Below are 6,000 nucleotides of genomic sequence, written 5' to 3'. Positions count from 1 at the left end.
AAGACAATAAATGTTTTCTCTGGTCTATTCTAGCACACTTACATCCTCCACATTTTCATGATGAAAGAGTATCTCATTATAAAAAATATGAGAATACACTAAATACGAAAGATCTAAAGTTTCCTATGTCTTTAAATGATATTCCTAAATTTGAAAAGATGAATAATTTATCAGTTAATGTTTATGGTCTAACAGAAAAACAACATTCAGGTTTTAAAGCTTTCTGACAATTGTAAACAAACTCATATTAATCTTCTATATTTTAATTCAGAGGAAAATTCACATTATACATACATCAAAATATTGCTAAATTAATAAAACCACAAGTATGTAAAAGAACAAATAAAATATATATTTGTTTGTGTTGTCTTAACTTCTTCATTTCACAAGAAAGATTAGATAAACATTCAAATTATTGTGGTGATCATAAATCAGTGGTAATCAATATGTCTAAAGAAGGCTCAAAGTTCACATTCAAAGATGAAAAGAAAAGATCAAACATCCGTTTGTAATATATGCTATTTTGAAAGTATTCTATAAAAAATAAATACTGCTTCTCCAGATCCAAAAGAATCATACACAAATAAATATCAAAAACATACTCTATGTGGTTTTTGTTATTATATCAAATCATCCGTTGGTGATAAATATAACAAGTTAGAGGAGTACAGAGGCTCAAATACCCCAGAGGAGTTTGTGAAACGACTAGAAAAAGACTGTGTTCAATTAACCAAAATAATGAGAGAAACCAATAAACCAATGTCCTTGACGAGTGAAGAGAAAAGGGAATTTAGAAAAAACAATGTTTGCCATATTTGTGAGGAAAAAATTGGTGAAGGTCTAAAGGTTAGAGATCATTGTCATCTCACTGGTAAATATAGAGGCCCGGCTCATCAAAGTTGTAATATTAATTATAAACTCCCCTCTTTCATGCCTGTCTTTCTTCATAACAACGCTCATTATGATGCGCATCTATTTATTGATGAACTTTCAAAGACATCTGGACACATTTCAGCAATTCCTAACACGGATCAGAAATACATTTCATTCACAAAAACAATTCACACATCTCCTATTACTCATATCAGATTTCTTGATACATTTAAATTCATGGCAAGTCCATTGGCTAACTTGGTTCAAAATCTAAAAGAGTTTCCATGTCTTTCAGAGTATTTTTCAGATAAAGATTTACTAACACAAAAGGGAATTTAGCCCTATGACTATATGGACTCATTTGAGAGATTCAATGAAACACAACTTCCTTTCAAAGAAAATTTCTATAACAAATTAAACAACAGTCATATATCTGATAAAGATTATGTACATGCACAAAATGTTTGGGAAAAATATAACATAAAGAATCTTGGCGAGTATCATGATTTGTATCTCAAAACTGATGTGCTTTTATTGGCCGATGTATTTGAAGCCTTTAGATCTGTTTGCTGCCCTGGATATGGATTGGATCCTGCTCACTACTACACAGCACCTGGATTGGCTTGGAGCGCGATGTTGAAAATAAAAAAACAAGCTTTGGATTTGATAACCGATGTTGATATGCTTTTGATGATTGAAAAGGCAAAAAGAGGTGGTATTTCACAAGTCTGCTCAATCAGATACGCAAAAGCAAATAACAAATATCTTCCAAATTATGATTCAACGAAAGAGAGTTCTTACTTGATGTACTATGACGCAAACAACTTGTATGGCTGTGCAATGTCTCAAGCTCTTCCTTATGGAAAACTTAGATGGGTAAAGGAAAAAGACTACAAAAAGGTTTTAAAAGATGTATGTATCTCTACACAAAAAGAATTGGATGATTCCAAGGTTGGTTATTATTTTGAGGTCAATTAAAAATATCCTGAAGAACTTCATATCAAACATAAAGAGCTTCCATTTGCTTGTGAGAAAGAAAGTCCAAAGAAAGAATGGTTGAGTGATTATTATCAACGATCGTTTGATATAGGTGAATCAACAGAAAAATTACTTACTACATTATATAAGAAGAAAAATTATGTTCTACACCAAAGAAATTTGCGACAATATTTATCAAAAGGTCTAAGAGTAGAGAAGATCCATAGGGTTCTAAAGTTCAATCAAAGTCATTGGCTAAAGGAGTACATTGATTTTAATACACAAAGAAGAACAGAGTCAAATCAGATTTTGAGAAAGACTTTTATAAATTAATGAATAATGCGGTCTTTGGTAAGACCATGGAGAACGTGAGGAAAAGACAAAATATCAGACTATCAACATCTTGGGAACAAACATCAAAATTAATTAATAGACCGAGTTTTACTAGAGCTGAGGTCTTTACTGAGAACTTTTGTGCGATCCATTTGATTAAAGAGAGTATTGAAATGGACAAACCTATTTATATTGGAACAACAATTCTTGATTTATCAAAGTCATTAATGTGTGATTATTTTTACAATAACTTGAGGAAGAAATATCAAAATGATGTTAATCTACTTTATATGGATACAGATAGTTTTATTTTGAAAATTAATACTAACGATGTTTATTCAGACATGAAAAGGGACATTAATATCTATGACACTAGTAATTATAGTCCAGAGAGTGAGTTGTTCTCTTCTAAAAATAAAAAGGTGATTGGAAAGTTCAAGGATGAATTAGGAGGAAATGTTATGAGTGAATTTGTGGGATTGAGGTCAAAGGCTTATGCTTATAAATACATTGTGAATAACGTTGAAACGACTGATAAGAAGTTAAAAGGTGTAAAGAAAAATGTTATTAAAGAAACAATAAACTTTAAGGATTATTATAACTGTTTAACAACAAAGAAAGAAGAGTTTAGAAAGATTAATGGAATAAGAAGTTATAAACATCAATTATATTCAGAAGAGGTGAATAAGAAAGCATTGGGGGCTTTTGATGATGAGGTTTATTTTAGAAAATGGAATTGATAGTCTCCCTTATGGTTATATAAGTATATAAGTGATAAGTTAAAAAGGGGGTTAGGGATTTTAACGGGCTACCGCCACCTTTTTTACTATTATATAAATGATAGAACCAAGTATCAACCAGACTAAAGAGTGGAGGTGTAATCAACCTTGGTATATAAATGGAAAACATAATGAAAAAATATCAAATAAGACTTATTGAAAAGGCAACTGGTAAAAAAGTTCACAAAACAAATAAGGGAATTAATTTAAATACTGGTGAGTTGGGTAAAAAAGATGGAAATATTTTTGAGTGGACGGAAAACTTTGATGGTTGTCAGGAAAATATATACTTTAATTTAAAAATGGTGTGTGGCACAGGAGGCGCTCAGACAAGAACATTGAGGGAGGTTTATAATTTTATCTTAGCTCAGTTAAAATATCTTGATAAAGAACCAAACTCAAAAATCTTCTTTGTTAATCTATTAGATGGTGATGGAAGTGGTAAGAGAATTATATTATTTCCCACACATAAACAAATATTTGTAGGATCATTGTTTCAGTGGTCTACTAAACAACAATGATCATTGGTAGTAAGAGTAAAAGGCCCATAAGACCAAGGGGGGAAGGAATAGAGGGGCTAAGGGGAAATGAATAAAAGTGATGGTGAGAGGAAAATTTACATGTCAGTGAATGGAGATTTGGGGCTGTCCCAGGAACAACATTTATCATCTACTCATGCACCATCTGCGTTTTGATGATGTTGAACAGCTCTGGATCCTCATCAGGGTTTGGAAGTTCAGCACTGATAAAAGAGTCTACATTGGAAGCATGGATCTTTTCTTCTAGCCACACCAGAATGTGGGCATGGGGCAGGCCTCGTTTCTGCCATTAAATGGTGTACATGAAGCATCGGACAGTCCCGAAAACTTTGCCCTTATTCATCGTCTGCATGAGTTCCTTCTGTTTCTGGTGGAATACCCTTGCGACAATGTCATGGTGATGTGTTGGCTGCTGGTTGATCATCAACTCTCGCTTAATTTCTTCCCGCTTCGGATTACAGGTGAAGGTAAGGAAAAGGTCGGGGCGACCGTAATTGCGTACGTCTGCCATTGCATCCTGGGTCCGCACGTGCATGTATCGGGGACCTCCGGTGAATGTGGATGGCAAGATGACTTGTTGTCCCATGTTCTGAACATCTCCATCATTGTTGACGGCATCCTTGAGGTGTGCGTATGATTCTGCCCTTAGTTGACGTTGGTGGAGCCGGATAAAGAGGAGTCTCTCACTTTCGATTTTGGCATACATGTCGATGATGAACTGGTGGAACAGATCACGGCACTGCAGGATATGATTCGTGGAATTCTTTCTGACGATGATGTGGAAGGCATAGAAGTCATTCGCAGATACTTTCTTTCCCCGGCCGCCAGATTGTTCAACTTCAAAATGATAGCCATCTTGTCCTTTCCAGAAAATCAGAGGGTACTGGAGGGCGTCATAGAATCGGTGAGTCTCCGAAATCCGCTCCGTGCTGTTGTCACGAAGATGCAGGACGATGTCGTGATTGTTGTACTGCTCTCCTACCATGAGAACTGCAACGTCATTGTTGACTGGCTCGTTAAACCAACGTTCGCGCTCTCCGTGAGGATGTTTGTCAGCTCGAATTACGACCTTGTAATCAGGTGAAGGCATTCTCTCCAATGTCGACTTGAAGCTGTTGACCAGCGCATTAATTGAGTGATTTGAGTGGAGCATATCTTGTAAGGCGAGGATTAGTTCAGAGCGTAGGTTGGGGAAGTTCTGTCCTCGTCGGGGCAGTTTCTTCTCGGTGGTCACCCATCAAATAGATTTGTAAAAATTTCGGTTGTTCACCTGGTTGAGGGTGGATAGAGCCAATGAGGTGGTATACCTGGCCTTGCACCTTGAATGTAGGCATGAATCCTTGCTCAGTGATGTCGCGATCTGCTCCAAACGAAGTCATTTGGAACGAAGAGTTGTAATTACGGATTTCCTTCAGGAAGTGTCTGGATTGAGTCATAGTTGATTGAAGTAGTTCTTTCAAAGGTTCCGGTGGAGATTGGAGAGAAGGCAAAAGGACATTGCCTCCCCTGCAACACATTCCTGGTGTTCCTCCCTTCCATTTAAAGGCATGGCAAAACGGAGAGGTGAATGACATGGAGCCAATATCAACGTTTGAGGAGTAGTCAGTGTTCGGATTGTAACTGAATGCAGCCTTTCCCATGCAATGGCCGGCTGCCGTCTGCCTGATGGTTGCCAGTTGTTGAGTCGTTTTTGGCACTGTTCTTCTGTCTCCTGCTGTCTGGCTCTCGCCACATGTTGTTGATTTAGCGTTCAGACATGCCTTTGTCTCATCTTCTGTCTCTCGCTGTCTGGCCCTCGCCAGACGTTGTTGATTGGCGTTTAGATGTGCCTCTGTCTCATCTTCTGTCTCTTGCTGTCTGAATATAGAGACACGTTCTTGATTGGCTTGTCGATGGTGAAAAGTATCTTCATCGGTTTCATGGAGTCTCCGATCAGCGATTTTCCTTGCTCGGGAGGTTGAACGCGACAAATTTCTTTTCTTCGGTGCCATTGCCTTTATCACAGTCAGTCTTCCATTCACTCACTCGTAGACAAATTCAATTTTTTTCACTTTTACAGTTACACGTGGTAACAAATGACGCAAACGCAATATTGCAACTCTGTGTCGTGTCGTGGGCATGGCCAACATGGCCTCATGCTCCCAAGTGATTGGCTAACTTGAGCTCGAGCGAGCCATAATGCGCTATGTTATGGCAAAAAATATTGATCGAAATATGAAAGAAAAAAAACCTATGTGGTGTGAAAGGCAATTTTCCTCACTGAAATGTGAAAAAACGCAATCGCTTTTCCCTCTGAATTACGTGGGAACGCGTAACTGTGAGTTTATGGCGGCACGGATGGAACATCACGTGATCGCTCTGAGCGAGTCAGCGCGCTGCTCTGCCACCAGCTCAGATTCCGTGTATAATATTCCTCGCTGAAAAAAAATATGGATCTAAAGATTAAAGAAAAAAAACCTTTGTGGTGTGATTGGCAATGTTCTTCGCTGAAATGTGAA

The sequence above is a fragment of the Myxine glutinosa genome, chromosome 1 (assembly GCF_964187855.1).
Source record: "Myxine glutinosa chromosome 1, kmMyxGlut1.1, whole genome shotgun sequence".
Lineage (NCBI taxonomy): Eukaryota > Metazoa > Chordata > Myxini > Myxiniformes > Myxinidae > Myxine > Myxine glutinosa.
This window is presented reverse-complemented; position numbering follows the sequence as displayed.